This window comes from Peromyscus leucopus, chromosome 6, assembly GCF_004664715.2.
Source record: "Peromyscus leucopus breed LL Stock chromosome 6, UCI_PerLeu_2.1, whole genome shotgun sequence".
NCBI classification, from domain to species: domain Eukaryota; kingdom Metazoa; phylum Chordata; class Mammalia; order Rodentia; family Cricetidae; genus Peromyscus; species Peromyscus leucopus.
Window position 1 is genome coordinate 96,177,219 of NC_051068.1, and position 18,076 is coordinate 96,195,294.

At 40.5% G+C, this 18,076-nt stretch overlaps 2 long non-coding RNA genes across 2 annotated transcripts; one reads left to right on the plus strand and one right to left on the minus strand.

The window, feature by feature from the left end:
• Positions 1–402: 402 nt before the first annotated feature.
• On the minus strand, positions 403–8,264 carry LOC119088133. Its single transcript, XR_005091705.1, has 4 exons — positions 8,211–8,264; positions 7,114–7,233; positions 6,760–6,813; positions 403–678 (listed from the first exon to the last, which is right to left on the minus strand). It is a non-coding gene; the product is annotated as an uncharacterized LOC119088133 (long non-coding RNA).
• A 1,842-nt stretch (positions 8,265–10,106) lies between these two features.
• Positions 10,107–12,043, plus strand: LOC119088134. Its single transcript, XR_005091706.1, has 2 exons — positions 10,107–10,197; positions 11,926–12,043. It is a non-coding gene; the product is annotated as an uncharacterized LOC119088134 (long non-coding RNA).
• The last annotated feature ends 6,033 nt before the right edge of the window (positions 12,044–18,076 follow it).

Sequence of the window (18,076 nt, forward strand, 5' to 3'; positions counted from 1 at the left end):
TCTTCATGCTCCAACTACACAGGCCCCCTCTCTCATCAGATCCTTGCGTGTGCTGATCTCTCCTCTAATGTCCACAGAGCTAACATCTCTGACTCAGGACTCAGGTCATGCTGACGATCCCAAGATGCTTCACTGATTGATCACCATGCTGAACGTAGCCTACTTCTCTCCCATCACCTTGCACCTGTCAACTTTACTAAATTGTTATTAACTCCATCTCCCTACCCTGGAGGGGTCTGTCAAGGCTGTGGCCTTTCCTGCCATTCACACTACTGCATCTTTAGCACCCAGCACTTTGGAACCACTAAATGTTCGTTAAATATTGAGCACTTCCATCTTTTCTTTATCAAAAAATTAATTTCTTTTTGAGTCCTCACCTGCATTTGCAATAATGCTAATTAATTCAAATAACAATTACAACTCATTTTTATTTCTGATGAGTTCAATCCTTAGTTTAGTCACATGCTTATTCATGTTGCCTTTAGTACACAAATATAATATAAGATGAATTATGTCTCAGCCACATCTTGATGCTAACTGCAGAATCAGTAACAGCAAAGGTACCATTATTGCATTTTTGCTTCAAAAATCATGTAAGTTTGTATCTCCCACTTCACCAATAGTTCTCTGGAGTGTCTAGGCGAGTCCAGACCGGTTTCCACAGCTTTGTGTCTTGTTCTGTTAAAAGAATACAATATGAACTTTCCTCACCAGGATGCAATGTAAAATTGCTTCTATTTATTACAAGTATTGCAAGATTTTTGTGTCTTTAATAGTGTGGAACCCCACAGCTATCATATGAGGACATCAAAGACCTCGAGTCTATTGAACAAAAAATAAAAATAGACAACTTATGGAAGTCCTAAATAATCAGCATATAAGTGAAGAGATATACTATATCATCTGTAATCAAACAACTTCAAATTAAAACAACAAAGAAAATTAGTTAACACCAAGTACTAGTTAATATGAAGAGAAATCGAACCTCCCTCACTGGTGAGAATATCAATTCATAATATTTAGTGAAATTAATTTCAGATATATGCTCTCAACAAAAGAATACGTTAAGAAATGTTTGTCTTTAGGGAGTTTTTCTTGGTCATAAAATGTACAGATTTAGATAGTATAAGTCTGTTCTCAACCTTCCTAATGCTGTGACCCTTTAATACAGTTCCTCATGATGTGGTGACCCCCAACCATAAAATTATTTTGTTTCTTCTTCACTACTGTAATTTTGCTACTGTTATGAATCATAGTGTAAATACCTGTGTTTTTGGATGGTCTTAGGTGACCCCTGTGAAAGGGTCATTTGACCTCCCAAAGGGGTCACTACCCAGAGGTTGAGAACCACTCATAGAGTGAAGAGACATAGTTAACAAGAGATACACAAAGCAGATGCTGATGTGACAACATACTGTCTCACAGTAGGGTTTTATTTTTTTTTTGTAAGTACTCTCTAAAATAGTGATGAAGGAATGGCATCATAAGTATATGAGCCAGCAATCTTGTTATTTATTATCATCAATCTTTATGTACTGTGCATAACTCCAACTGCTTTACTCTTGTATGACTGACAGCACATTAGGTTTGTTTACATATCACCAGCACTAATGCTGTGTTTAGATGTTACCGCTATGATGTCTTCAGGTGTGATGGTTAATCTTCATTGTCAGTTTGATTAGGTTAAGAAACAGGGAAGGCATCATCATGTTGGGATGTGCATGAGAGGGTGTTTCCAGAGATGGTCGACAGAGGGAAGAAAACGTACCATGCATGTTGGGGGCAGCATCCCACAGACGGGATCTTGTTGGAAACACAAACAGAAAAAGGAGAAAGCAAGCTGAGTGGCAGCAGTATCTTCTCTTTGTGCTTCCTATTCTGATGAAAGGTGAAAAGCAGCTTTCCAATGATGCAGACAAAAGCTGGTCCCACCCCTATGCCTTCCCTACCATGCTGGTTCACAACCATCCATAATGCCCTCTTTTGATCTCCTTTGGCACCAAGAACCCACATGGCAAGCAGATATACATGTAGCCAAAACACCCACACATAAAGTAAATGAATAAATCTAATAAAAAGTTTAAAAAGTAATGTGCATTCAAAGCACATGCACCATAAAGAAAACAATATATCTCAAAGCCTAGGGAAATACAGTGACTATATTAAAATGACCATCTCAGAGGAGAAGGACAAGGCAAACGGGGTTAAGAGGACTGGGGACAAGTCATGAAATAAAATAAAGGAGAATCGGAGAGGCTCAGCATAGAGTCTGAAGTCTGTGTACCTGAGAGCCATGTGATCATGAATAATGCATGCATACCCCAATTTTCAGGAGGAATACTTAAGTAATGTTCCCAGCAAAAGCATGCACAGATTTTTAAAACAGATTCTGGCAAGATGTAAATGGCCTTATGTAGAGGGCACATAGATAGCTGACTGACACAAATCTTTCAGTATATTGTTCCACCAACATATTTGAAATTAAGTTGCATGATGCAATCAGTCTAGAAAAAAGTTTTAAAAAATTGAAATATGGTTATTTGGTACTCAAAAAGAAATGCTCTGTAAATCTAGAAAATACAAAGATACTTTATCAAAAATTGTCTTTCTTGAGACTCACGCAATTTGCCTGATAGTAGTTTTTAAATCACTAATTAAATTTGTTTTTTGTTGTTATTTCATTGCACACACTTGCAGAATAAACCTTTAGTTTAAAAAAAATCTGTCATTAATTGTGAGAACAATATTCTGCAAAGTGTTGCTCTTTAGTAATTGTTATATGCATAACATCCCAAGTTATTTGATTATATTTGTGTTAGTGGTATTAAATCATCATAGGCCCTTTAACAAGGTCTTCTAAGTATTATGTCATTTCTGCCCATATTATTATTAATAACTCATAGCAGTGCTAACTGTACAATGAAATAAAGGCTGAGGAGTACAGGCTGTAGGACTCCAAGGCTGCTGCTGCTTGGCCATGCAGCTTCATATGGGGGCTTTCAGTGATGTTTCTCTTGGCTTAAAAAGAGTGTTTCCTATAACTACATTTTTTTTTATTATTAAGAAATTTTCTATTCATTTTACATACCAACTACAGATTCCCCCTCCCTCTTCCCACCCCCTAGCCTTCCCCCTCAACCCATCCCCCATTCCCACCTGCTCCAAGGCAAGGTCTCCCATGGGGAGTCAGCAAAGCCTGGTACATTCAGTTGAGGCAGGTCCAAGGCCCTCTCCCCTGCACCAAGGCTGCCCAAGGTATCACTTCTTAGGCACTGGGCTCCAAAAAGCCAGCTCCTGCACCAGGGACAGATCCCAAATCCCCTGCCTGGGGGCCCCCCAAACAGTTCAAGTTAAACAACTCTCTTGAATCTCCAGAGGGCCTAGTCCAGTCCCATGAGGGCTCCACAGCTATTGATCCACAGTTTATGGATTTCCACTAGTGTGGCTGGTCATCTCTGTATGTTTCTAGACATCAAAATACCAAACAATCCAATTTAAAAAATGGACTACAGAGCTAAACAGAGAATTCTCAACAGAAGAATCTCAAATGGCTGAAAGACATTTAAGGAATTGCTCAACATCCTTAGTCATCAGGGAAATGCAAATCAAAGTGACTCTGAGATACTTGTCAGAATAACTATGATCAAAAACACTGAAGACAGCTTATGTTGGAGAGGATGTGGAGCAAGGGGAGCATCCCTCCACTGTTGGTGGGAATGCAAATTTGTACAGCCATAACTACATTTTCTAATTTCTTTTCTTCTCTTACACATTAGAAGTAGCATGCTCTTCTGTGAATTTTAAATAATTACTTTAAATAATAGCCTCTAAATTTTGTACTGCTTATACCAAGATGTTTTAGAGCAAATCAAAAGGGTTACTAGTAGTGTGACTAAAATACATGTATTTTTAATGTTTCCTGTTTATGAATTCTATGATTTCTCTATGCAATATATTTAGTTCTTTGCCAGCTTAAGGAAGTCGGCTCCCCCTTCAGCCCAGGTGTGACCAGCAGCTGAGAGAGGTGGGCCAGCTGCCTCCGCTTCAGGCAGCTTCACCGTGATTTCTCCAGATCCCTATAAATATTGCATGAAAAACATTGGAAAGAAATGTATTAATATGCTCAGAACATTTGTGTGCTGGTAAAGATGGTAAAGTCCATGGTCAACAAGAGTCTATTACTTTGTTGTTACTATTGTTTATTATTGCCATTATTGGTAGGTATGATTTATCTTAGGAATTATAAAATCAATGTCTGTCCTGATTAGCAGAAGTCAAGCAGGCATAGAAAGATGACAGGCAAGCGGGAAAGAATAATTGTACCCATCATGGGGTGACAATAGAAAATTAAATTAAAACAGAATATTTCAGAGAAATGAACCACAAACTGCTCCAACAATCCTTTATAGTAATTGGGTAAAACCTGAGTAGGTATCAGTTTTATGGTCTACATTTCCCAAACTAGATTGAGCAAGATATCTTTGAGAGTTTTTCATTCATAAGTATTTGGAAGGGAGAAAGTGAATTCACCTAGGCATTGTATTCTGTCCCACCAGCCAGCTCACAAGTAACCACATAGAGACTTATTATTAATTATAAATGCTCACCTGATAGCTTAGGCTTGTTACTAACGTGCTGTGGGATGGTCTGTATGTCAAATCTGTTGCTCTGATTGGTCAATAAATAAAACACTGATTGGCCAGTGGCCAGGCAGGAGGAACTCTAGGTGGGACAAAGATGAGAAGAATTCTGGGAAGTGGAAGGCTGAGTCAGAGAAACTGCCAGCTGCCACCATGATAAGACGCATGTGAAGACACGGGTAAGCCACGAGCCATATGGCAAGGTATACATTTATGGGAATGGATTAATTTAAGCTATAAGAACAGTTAGCAAGAAGCCTGCCACGGCCATACAGTTTGTAAGCAATATAAGTCTCTGTGTTTGCTTGGTTGGGTCTGAGTAGCTGTGGGACTGGCGGGTGACAGAGATTTGTCCTGCCTATGGGCAAGGCAGGAAAACTCTAGCTACACTAACCAGCTCTTACAATTTAAATTAACCCATATTTCTTATCTACATTCTACCACGTGGGGGTACCTTCCTTCAGTACAACATATTTCTCTTCCTTCTCCCTGTGTCTCCTGATGACTAGGCCCTTCTTCATCCTCAAGTTCTCTTCCTGTTTGCAAGTCCCACCTAACCTCTTCTTGCCTAGCTATTGGCCATTTAACTCTTTATTTAAGCCAATAAGACCAACACATCTTCACAGTGTACAAAAAGACCGTTCCACAACAAATTCCTTTATCTGAAAAAGCTGAGGAATTCTGAAATAACAAAGTTATACTTAATGTTTGATGTCTGAGTCTTTAACATGATGGAATTATTTGTGGTTCCAGAAGAAAACTACAACATACATTTTTTAAAAAATATGCTTAACTATGTATACTTTGTTTTACTTATAAAAGCATCTATTGATTTCTATCAATCACAAGTATTTCTCCTGAGTAAACTTACTCCCTTAAAAGACACTATTACAAAAACTATATACTATCTTTGAATCCTACATACTGTTTGGAAATAGTAATCTCTCCATTCCACCCAGGCTCTGGTTTTATCCTAAAGATACAGTTGGTGGAAGTATGGTGGTCAAAGTACACAAGCATGTATGTATACTTTTCTATCCAGAATAAGAGAGGGTTATTTAGGGAGTGGTATGATCATAGTGCATTGTAAACAAATATGATATGGTACAATTTTTTAAAAATATCTTTTATAAATAAAAATTTTGTTAAAGATCCGTAGAGCTATGTGAAACTGAAGACAAATTCCATATCTGCTACCCCAGCACATTCCCTTTGCAAAATCTGGCTGTAAAAGGTCTTCCTTAAAGCTTTGAAACAAACAATGGCAGTCCAGGGAGCCATTCTGAGTGTACTTACAGCCTGCGTGGCCATGAGAAATCCAAACACCAAGCTCTCTAGGGGCTCAGGTTTGTTCCTTTGGCCACTGTGGAGAGGTAATGCAGCTATGGATGCCAATACAAGTTGTGGAACCAAAGAGAGCTGTGTGAAGAGAAGATTCTCAAGGACCAGATGTCCTCTCCCCTGTGAAAAAGGTCTCTTGTCAGTATGGAAGAAGACGACACTGGAGACCATCACCTGCTCAGAGGTGACATTGAACAGTGTGGAAAAGTTGAAGTGACTGAGATCCTAAGAGGGGCTCTGCTTGTCCTGCATCTGATGTCCATGGATGAGATTGTCATTCAGAAATACCACGTTATGAATGGTCACAGCTGTGAAGTCAGAAAAACCCCATCTAAGCAAGAGATGCCTCATGCTTCATCTAACCTAAGAGGTAAAAGTGGTTTAAAAAACGTTGCTGGTAGTTGTGAATGTGGTTTGGTGGCGATGACAGTTTTGGTCATGGAGGACACTTTAGTGCTGAAAATGGCTTTGACAGCAGCTATGGTGGTGGATATGGCAGCAGGGGAGATGGCTAAAATGGAGGTGATAATGACAGAAGCCATTCTGGAGGTGCCGGAAGCTATTATGCTTTTGGCAATCACAATCATCAAATTTGCAAAGGGAGGAAACTTTGGGGGGCACAGAAGCTGTGTCAGTTCCTGTGGTGGAGGTCAAGTCTTTGCTAAGTCACAAAGCCAAAGTGGTCCAGCTGTGTCTGCAGCAGTGGAAGGAGGTTCTAGTTACTGCCAGGAAACAGCTAAGCAGGGTAGGAGAGCAGACAAATGACAGGAAAGCTTACCGGTTACAACAGGCTCCCGAAGTCAGCCAAGCACAGTGGTGGCAGGGCCAGCTGCTACATAGAAGACATACTTCAGTCAACACTTTCATGTTTGGTCAAAAAATCTCTAGGACCATATTTGGGATGGATTATGTAACAGGTTATTGGAGTTTGTGTTCTGAGGACAGTGTAAAGCATTCCATCAAAGGTATTCATGCAGACTTTTTCACTTACACTGTGGATTGCTAAATATCATAGTCTGGTCATGTCTCTGAATAAATGTATCTTTTAAAAATGGGAAGCATAGTATAATTAATCCTGTACGTTTTTAATGTAGAGCTGATTTTATAAGGATGTAGAGCAAAGTGTCCTTACAACAGAATTCAGACAGGTATGAGCACATCTCTGGGTCCTGCCAAGGCCTGGAAAGGAGAACTGGGTGGTGGGTGGAGCCCTGTTTGCACTCACAACAGCCGGTGTACTCACAGATGAATTCTAGGGAGAAAGCACAATGAATAAATACAAAGCCCCTTTCATCACACCGTTGACAATTACCCGGAAGCTTGGTTTCATTGATATCAGAGCTTAGGCTCCAAGGGAGAATGGCTTCCATAACTTGGTCATGAATATATCAAACATCTCTGTGTTAAGGCCTGGAGAGTGGATTCCTCACGGCCCTGCTGCCGACGAGCAGAGCAGTGGAGGGCATGATGCAGTCATCGAGATGACTGAGTTTGTGAGCACAGAGGAAGGCCTCTGAGAATGCACAGAAGTACTCAGTGTGGTTGAGGAGGGACAGCAGGCCTTGTAGTTCAGGACAGAGGGACATTTTGTTAGTGTGCCATTCTTTGACTGGACTAGAATGGCCATACGAAAGCCAGGTTCGTTGTGGATCAAGGTCTTATTCTAGTGCAGTCTGAGCTACAAAGATCAGTTCCTGTCCTAGGACGACGGCTAACGGATGACACAGTGACAAAGACATAGGAAACTCCAGGGGCAGATCCTGGGAGGCTGAGCCTGGGCCCGCCTTGTTTTCTATCCCTAACATTTAGCATCCCACTGAACAGGTGTAAACAAATGCAAATACATGCTTCATGAAACCCAGTGCCTTGGTTACAGTGAGACAGTCCAAGGCCACTGCCGGCTGGCAGAAAACCACTGAATTATGATAGAAACAAGAATGAACCTGCAGACTGCTGTAAGCTCTTTAGAGGTCAGAAACTGACCGAAACTCCTGAAAACAATTAAAGGTTTTACGCAGACTATCTGCAATCTACGCAAGTGTGATGGGATGTTGTGAGCACAGGCTACAGTTTTAGTGACCTGGGCAATGGTTAGCCCAAAGAACATAAAAAAGGAGGAAGATCTTTGGTAGAAAATTAAGAATGTGAGAGTCAGAAGCATGCTGGAATTGAGCATGATGAAGTGTGAGTCTGAGAACTAAATTCAGCCTCCACGTTTTAGTCACTTACCATAATCAAAATGTTACTCTGGTGCACACATTCATGCAGGTAATTGTCTTGAGGAGGAAGGGAGTATGTTAGCAACACACTAATAGCTTACTGTTTACCAGACTTGCAGCACATTAACTCATTTGGTTCTTGAAATGGTCTTGAGTTAGTGACTAATAACTCTTCTGCAGATGGAGAAAGATGAATTGAATTAACTCATCCAAGGACATTGACCAGTGAGGAGCAAAGGGAGCTTTTCAACATGGGGAGGGGGGCAGTTAGCAGTCTAGCTTTGAACTGGGCCATAGTCTGTGTCTTCATGTAGCAAGAAGTGAGTGAGATACCTCTGAATTACACTTCCAAGACTAGATGGTGAGGACAAATGAGCAACTAAATTGTTAAATTTCTTCTTTAAGGGGGGTGGGGGGGGAAGCATTTGTACAAAACTGTGAGGTGCTGAGCTCAGATTGTCATATACCATAGTGGGAATGTACAACTCCAGCGTTCCTACAAAGACGGAAGGCAGACAGGGAGAATCCCTGGAAGCTCATGGGCCAGCTAGCCTGGTGGAAACAAACAACGGTGAGCGAGAGACCTTGTCTCAAACAAACTGAAAGTGAGAACTGAAACCTGAGATTGTCTTCTGATCTCCACACATGTGAAAATACACATACACACCATATCACATTCATACATATAATACACCCACATACACAAAGGTAAAAATGTATTTTCTTATGCGACTTGGACTATCATAAACATCCAAATTGAGGCAGCCGACACTAGGTGTTAAGACTGTTGGGTAAAATTTGGGTCAGACCATACCTTTTGTCACCTACCAAGGGACCTTAGATAAGTCAGTGACCCACTCCAAGCCACTTTCATAAGATTAGACTGTGATATGGCTATCACAGCAGAGTTTAAAATAGCAAAGTAATGCTTTAATGGATAGTGCAGTTAAGATATGACTCATGAAAACTAAAATTACACTATTAAATAAACAAGGCTGTTTTGCTACTGATGCAAATGTCTGGGTTGGTCTTTAACAGACTAAACCCTAGGAAACTGAGGGAAGTTGAAAAGAAGCCCACAATCAGCACTGCAGTGAGAAGGCAGCCTGCTGCCTCCAGAACCTCTGACATTCTCCTCCTAACAGTGTGGGGTGGTGGAGGAGGGCCTGCGGACGGTGCCCACCCAGACAATGCCCATTATTGTTCGTTTCTCGGTCAGTGAGGCAGTGTCTCTAAGAGTGTTCTTTTCTTCTTTTCAGTTCTAAACCATACTATCTGTTGTAACACTACTTAAACATTCATGCACTATTAACATTTCCCCCACCAAGGACGTAAAAGGAGATATTTAGCTTTAGGATAGCATTTCTTAGCTGCAAGGGGGACTTTGAATGCTACACTTGTACTGATCCACCACAAGTTTTCTATGCACTTCTGGAACAACAGTGCTTAAAAACTTTTAGCTTTACTGGAATTATTTATTTTACTAGAATATTGCCTTTTTCAATTTAAGAAGATAATAAGAGACTTACATGGACACTGTGATTCTCTCTCAGTATTTTGAACAAAGAAATCTATGGAGTCTCACATTTTTCAGAAAACTATCCACGAGCTTACAAAAAAAATAAGTTTGCAATGCTTCTTAAACATTATTTAGAGGAAACTTCAAAAATAAAAAGATATATGTGGCAATTATGATTCTTATAATATGATAGGACTCATGTAAAATTAGAGCACCATAAAGAAGGATCTTTGATTTTTAGAAAAACACAGAGCCACGGTTACACATTCCACATGAACTGTCACCAGCAGCAAGATGTAGCAACAGGCACTTTGTCCTGGAATCAAGTGCTTTTTACTTTTAACTTTCCAGACAATATTTAACAAGATTCAGCCTCTGTAGTTTTCCTTGAGAGACAGAGCAAAATCTTTCTTTTGTTCTTACTCCAGGTCTCCTTGTTGACTCAGGACCTCCTGGCTGCAGGCTGAAGAGACAAAAGGTATGTGCAGATTGTGTGCAAACGGAGGGAGGGAGAAACAGAAGAAAGCCCAACGTTCAATACGGGGGTGTTTGCACATCTGCCTTTCGTAGTACAGTAAGACTTGGTCCAAGAAAAGCATCACTATTAGTGGTTATCCAATCAGAAAAGAGGGCCCACCCAAGGAAGTTCAATAGCAGGAATTTAATATAGGATCCTGTTGCAGAAATTCTAAAACCAGGGTCACCACACCTTTTGCCCATAATGTTCTTGCTACAGGTGCTGGTTTTTGTTTTGTTTTCATTCAAGAAAGAAAAAGATAAACATATTTTTCAGTTGCTTTTTTCTTTTTCTTGGTTTTTCGAGACAGGTTTTCTCTGTGTAGTTTTGGTGCCTGGCCTGGATCTCTGTCTATAGACCAGGCTGGCCTCGAATTCACAGAGATCCACCGGCCTCTGCCTCCCGAGTACTGAGATTCAAGGCGTGGGCCACCACCTCCCGGCTCAGTTGCTTTTTTCTTAGGAATATTATGTTTCATGTATATCCTTTAAAAAATTCTTGACACAGTTATTCTAGAACCATTTACGTATCCATTTATCGTTTGGCTGTACTGGGGACCCAGGGTGTTGTGTATGGAAGCCAAACACTACCCTGAACTATACAACCCCAGAACTTATTTTTCCTATGCAACCCATGCTGTAAAATACCACAAATATCAGGAAATCAAAAATTCTCATGCTAGAAATGAAAAATTATAAAAAATATTAAAGAACATCATCCTGAGCACTTATAGATAATACTTCTTAATTTTAAAATTTAACAGAAAATCTTGTACAGAATTGTACAATCTTGTCACCAGCTCTCTTCCTTTCGTTATGCACATTTTTCTTCCCACTTATAAAATATTCTTTAAAAAAATTAGGTTAAAAAACTTTAGAAATGCTCTTTGTAGTAGGACTTTTTAAAAATATTCTAAATCATTTTCTTTTTCCTTTTCCTGATGTTAGACATTGAGTTTTCCCACTGTGACTTCAAATAATGCTACAATGTAATACTCTTGCTTTAAAATAGACCCCTTCCTTCTTCAGTTATTCATTTTTAAAAATTTATATTAATTACCAAAATAAAATAATCCACAAGTGTAACTGGTTAAAAGTCCGAGGTCCCTTCCGGGGCTTAAAATTCCACCAATCCCCGGGCTCAAAAACTCACCAAAACCTGAGCTTGAAATCCCACCAATCCCTGAGCTCATCTCAAGCTCAGGACTTGAAATTCCACCAATCCCCACCCTGGATATCTCCCTCCAAGAAACCCCATATAAGTCTGCCTCCTACTCAGCTCTTCGCTGCTTCTCTCCCAAGCAGAGGCAGCCACCCTCATGTGTGTCTCCCAATAAATCTCTCGTGTGAGATGTGTTGTGTGGTGTGATGTTGTGGTATTCCTTGGCTCCCAGTTGCTAGGATACCTTTCCCTTCAGAGCTGCAGCACTCCCATGTTTTTATGCCTTGCTTTATTTGTCTTCATAACTTTTACCATCACCCAACTTCTAATTTGTGTATTGATGTGTGGTGGTTTGAATGAGAAATGTCCCCCATTGGCTCAGGTGTTGGAACACTTGGTCCCTCCTTTGTGGTGCTGTTGGGGAGGGCTTAGGAGGTGTGGCCTTGCTGGAGGAAGTACATCACTGGAGGCAGGATTGGAGAGTTTTGTATCCTCACTTTACTCTAGTTCTCTCCCTCTGCTTTATAGTTGATGTGACCATTCAGTTTCCTGCTCTGCCTTCTACGCCTGCCAGTTGCCATGGCTTCCAGCTGTGATGGACGCTCATCTCTGGAATCATAGCCCAAATAAACTCTTCCTTCTATAAGTTGCCTTTGTCATGGTATTTTATCACAGTGACAGAAAAGTAACATATACAGGATGCATATGTGTATATGCAGATCTAAATATACAAATTTTTATATTTACTGTATGCTACTCTTCACTAGATTCTGAAAACAGGACATTTCTTTTATCCTTTGCTTTACTTGCTGCCTGGTATACAGCAAGTACTTAATAGATGCACCTTTCTTGGATGAATAAATATTAAATGGTACAGAGTATAGATCTTTCCTTTTTAGATTTCATAAACTATAATAGATACACTTACTTAAAACTCAATAAATAAACCTTTTTAGAAAAACCTTTCAGGCTGGTGAGATGGATCAGTGGCTGCTTGCAAGTGGGCTTGAGGAACTGAGTTTGAGTGTAGGATCCCATAAGGTGGTAGGATAGACTCAGATCGGAGAACAAGTGCTATCCTCTGGTCACCACAACAATACAATGGAACAGGTCTATGAATACACACATGACATAAACAAAATAAAACCTTTGTGGTTTTCAGAGGTCATATTTTTATCATCCCCTGAGAAAAAATGTGTAAAGTACTCAATCTATGGCTAAGTCCATGCAGGAAAAAAAATATAAATCCCAATGCTTACAGGAAAAGTAAGGTATTCCTAGTTTCTTTGTAAACAAATTAAATAGTTTTATCTTAAATATGAAAAGGACTAATCTCATTAAACTAAGTAGCGTTGCTAATGATTTTAGAATGTGGTTGACTTGATAGTCATGAAAATTCACAAGTATGTTTTTCATTTAATACAGGCTACACTTACCATATTCTTAATAAGCAAATTGAATGTTCCACATTATAAAATTATTCTTGAACAATAGTAATTCAGATCTTCCCAACAGAAGTCAGTCTCGGTGAGTCAAAGATGAACTTTTTGTGCTTTGTTTCATGTTATTCTTCCTGTTATTGGTGAGACAGGGCCCTTGGTAGCCCGGGTACTCTGGAACTAGCTATGTTACAGAGAATTGAATTACTTGAATTACTAACCCCCCTACCTCTGTCACCCGAGAATTAGAACCATAAGCATGTGCCACCGTGCCTCAGTTTATACTCTTGTATAAAGAAGAAATAACTTGTCAGAATCAACTTCTGTCCTGGTTTTATACTTACTGCCCTCCAGTCATAATGATGCATTTGTCACAGCATTTAAAAGACGTTCCAGGCTGGAATGGGAATGGCATTTTAGAGTTGGGAGAGTGAGAAAAACTGTAACAGCAGGTTCAGAAGTGATGGACTTTTACCTTATGAAGGGACTTGTATACTGTAATAAAAACTATGATAAAAAAAAAAACAGACGTTCCCAGACAAAGTTAAATGAAAGAATGAAACAGATTTCAAACATGTGTTTATTAACATCCACAGCTGAGTTCATTGTTAGCAGCTGGACCTCCAAAGCAGAACAGTGAGCTTAAGTACACAACACACAGAACAACTGCTTTCTAATTTGTAAAAGAAACTACAGATTTGGTTGGAAACTACAGATTCAGTTGGAAGACTCTGTGGTCCCCATCATGGCTCCAGTCAAAGCCTCGGCTTGGTGAGTCACTGGCAGGTGACCATCCCTAGTCCAGTTCTGTTCTCTGTATCCTTTGTCCTCCCTTCCATAGACATGGTGGCACCTTGCCAGCACAGTCATACTGTGTATGCACATGCATGCCCAGCTCTGGACTGGGGATAAAGTTATTGTTCTGTTGTTTAATGTTGGCAACTTAGCTTTACTAAAAGATCCAGGTATAATCATTTCCCTGAAACAATTATAATAGCTGCTCACCACCACAGCAGGCCATATGAATAAAAAGTACTCACTTTTTTTTTTCATCCTAAAATGCCCACCATGGGATACAAACAATTACTTTTACCATCTTGGGAAAGTATGAAGAACTCTTCTGTATAGTTTTGCCTCTGAAAAAGATATTTAAATCAAAAGACAGAAAAACCTACCAAGAATGAGAATGTCGACTCAATAATTTCAGGGCTAGAAACTTCATTAGGAAATATTCTTAAATATGAAAAGTATGGAGACAATGTATTACTCCAAATTGTAAAATGAATTCAGACAAAATTAAACAAATGGGGTTTGTTTAAAGGATAACAGGCATGTCACAAAATCAACTGGACATCTGTCAAACTTAGTTTGGAAATTGGCAGGAACTAAACTGTCATTCTGGAGGAGGTAGTTCTGGCTTCAGGACTTGTTAGGATCTGGGCAGTCACTGAAATCAGCTACAACTGATCTCCCTCCTAGGTTTCAGTCTGCTTACAATTCAACTTTTTGAGAAGGAGGAGAAGTAACCACCCTCATGGACAAGAGCAAGAAACACTCCAAAATACAGAGAATCAAAAGTCTTTCTCGCTCATACAGGCTGCAGTTCCAGGCAGGAAAGCAGTCTGTTTGGCCGTGTCATCCAAGGTCCTCAGTTTGTTGTGTTCACTCTGACACACCTCCAGACAGACCTTAGCCACAGTCTTCAGCTACTTCACTAACCGGAGGCAGAGAACTGAGGAGCCATGCAACCTCCTTTAAAAAAGAATGCAACCAAGAAATTGCATTCACTGTCTCCACTCATTTCCCATTTGCTAACAGCCACATATACACAGATCTGGACTAAAGTTAGTAAGTGTGGTCTCCAGACTGAAACCCTGGGGAGTTCTGTTACTAGAGATGAAAAAGAGTGTGGATGCTAGGGGTCAGAGCAGAGGTCAAGATAAGGCAGGTGTGTTCCCTGAAGGGTGGAATTTAAGGGGATATTCACTTTGAGGTTTTCACTTGCTACTTCAGTGTTGGATGCCAGGCCCCTCACTTGCCCTTGGCTAGTTCTGCCCCACTATGGGCAAGTAGCAGCCTTTGCTGCCCTTTAGTTGTAGAGGAGCATGTAGTACTTAATTCATAGTCTGACTCGGGGTACATGCATTGGGGAGGAAGCACTTCCTGCCCAAAGAAATATGAGCTAGTGCAAATAGAATAAATAGAAGGTTGGTGGCCAGAAAAAATATATATAAGCATTGGTTAAAAACAAATTTATGATTTCAAAATTTAGAACCTAGAACTACAGGTTAGAGAAAAATTCTGTAATTAGTTACAGCTTCCCCTATTTTTTAAATGCTAAGTTCTTTCATGAGTCTTTGAGAATCAATATAACGTTGTACTCACCAAGTCTGAACACACAGTTCAAACCTGGACGTTTACATTATGATGGAATTTCTGGAACTAGTGCATGGAAAAGGCATGCTGACTGATGGCTTCCATTAGTGTTGTTGGATTCATGTTGATTCTGCAAGAGAAAGGGAATACAGCAACAACCAAAGATTACCGTGAGAGCCAGTGAGATCACAGCAGACAAATTGAAAACATAATTAATTTGGTAAATTGAGGACTGCTAGGTTTAACTAGAGGTCATTTTGGCGTCTAGAATCTATAGAACGACCTCATAGTTTATGCTTAATGCTGGCAGTAATCCAGGTGCCCTTCCTGTGACTTGGGTATAGTTAATCACATTCCAAGAGTGCTTAATATTTTAATCAAGGATTCCTATTTTTTATTTTAACTTAAAAATTTAAATTTATTTATTTCATCTGCATGGGTATTTTTTCTGCATGTATGTGTGTGCCTGGTGTCCACAGAGGTCAGAAGTAGCCATTGGATCCCCTAGTCCTGGAGTTACAGACAGTTGTGAGCCACTATATGGTGTTGGGAGCCAAACCTGGGTTCTCAAGAAGACCATACAGTGCTCTTAACCACTGACCTGCCTCTCCAGCCACAAGGAGTTCCATTTTTTTTTTCTCTTCAGAGCTGAGGATCGAACCCAGGGCCTTGTGCTTGCTAGGCAAGCGCTTTACCACTGAGCTAAATCCCCAACCCCAAGGAGTTCCATTTTAAGACAAAAGAAAAATCACAAAACAAAATATATACTATATTGAGGAGCAGAAGTTTCTTGACTCTGAGAAGTAAAGTAATTGGTAACAGCATTTAAACATCTATGAAGCCGGATAGAAAAGGCAGAATGGAGGTGAACAAACCTGGGATAGGGAGATGGCTCCCTGAGAAGGAGCGCTTGCCCTGCTAATGTGAGGATCTGCTTGAGTCTGGATCCTCAGAACTTGTGTGGAAAAGTTGGACACAGTTCAAGAGTCTGCAATCTTCGTGCTCCTAGGGAGAGGTGGGGAGCTGAGACAGGACACAAGAATTCCTAGAAGCTTGACAGCCAGTTAGCCTAGCATGTGCAGCAGGAGAACAGAGCCCCTGTCTCAAACACAGTTGAAGATGATGACTGACCCCCAAGGCTACCCTCTGACCCCCACAAGCACACTATCTATGTGTCTGCATTCACACAGAAGAATGTGGGCCGAGTGTGGTTGGAGATGCAAGTGGTTAATCTCAACACTTGGGAGGCAAAGGCAGGTGGATCTCTGTGAGTTGGAGGCCAGCCTGGTCTAAGTATCAAGTTTTAGTTCATCCAGGGCAACAGAGTGAGACTTTGTCTCAGTAAAAGAAACATAACAAAAAAATGTGTACATGCAATCATAACACACACACACACACACACACACACACACACACGGACACGGACACGGACACGGACACGGACGGACACACACACACACACACACACACACCACCCCACAGACAGTACTAATCATTTCACATAATTTTTTGAGATCTTAAATGCAAGCAACTTCCATATATTCCAATCAATAACTCTTTGAAGGCAGGGAACTTTATCTTTTCATGCTTCTGACTGCTTAATGAAATGATCACAATACACACACACACACACACACACACACACACACACGCACACGCACACGCACACGCACACACACACAGAGACATGTGTGTACATTTGGATATTTTAGACAAAAATTTTAGAAAGCCTGTAGCCAGACAAATCTCTCTCACCCACTGGTACCCAAAGAACTAGTCAGAGGCTTAATATTAATTACAAACTGTTTGGTCTAGGGCTCAGGCTTACTGCTGCTAACTAGCTCTTTTATCTTACATTAACCCATTCTATTATCTATGTATCGCCATGTGTCTCGTGGCTTTACCTGTGTTCCATTACATCTTGCTCCCCACCCCCACCCCCACCCCCAACCCTGGCAGTGCTCAGAGTCTTTTTTGACTCTGGGCAAGACTAGCTATGACACACCCAACAGAGAACTCTGTCCATTAAGAAAATTGTGAATTGCTGTTGGGTAAGGGAAGAAGCTTTTTCTCTTTCATTGCCATTGATGAAACGTTACATGATTGTCAAAGGGCTTCTGTGGTTGCAGTTAATCTATTTCATTTGTTACTCTTTCTTAATGGGAAAAAGAATAACATAAAGGAGTCTCTGAAGAGGTTTTAAACACTTGGTACTGGAAAATCATTTAGCATCCTTCTAATTGCCTCCATTCTCTTCCCTGGGCTCAGCCCATCCAATTCATTTAGGGCCCCCACTGAAAGTCTAGTACCTTTACTGTGAACCATGTGTGGAGAGACTCACTCTGTACAACCTGTTCTGCATTATATAATGAAAGGGCTGGGCAGAGAGGATTTGTGAGGCATATTTTTCATCTGCCATGACCTTAATTATTCAGTGGTTGGCTGGCTCTTTGAGGCTTACACAGGCTTTCATTTCCACTCTCGTGCCCTACAGAGGACTGTTTTGCTGTTGCACAAATCGTTGACACATCTGCCGGGTAGTTTGGGGACAGAGGGAAAGAGTGGATCACACTGTCCATTGTTTTGCTGTATCTCACCTCACCTAAGAAAATCTCGAATGGCAGAGGGGATTGAAGTGCAAGGATGTAAATCACCTGCTGGGGATTTTAAGATCCCCATCAGCCATGCTGTGTGTTGTTCTTCAAGGATGGGGGAAAATTGTCTGCTCATGTTTTTAAAGCTTGAAAATAGAGACATAGTCGTGTACATTTAAGGATGTAATGGATGCTGTTCTGTTATCCTACAGAAAACCCCGTCAATCACATGTCCTATAAAAGCTTGTGAGGTCCTCTCCCCTTTACATT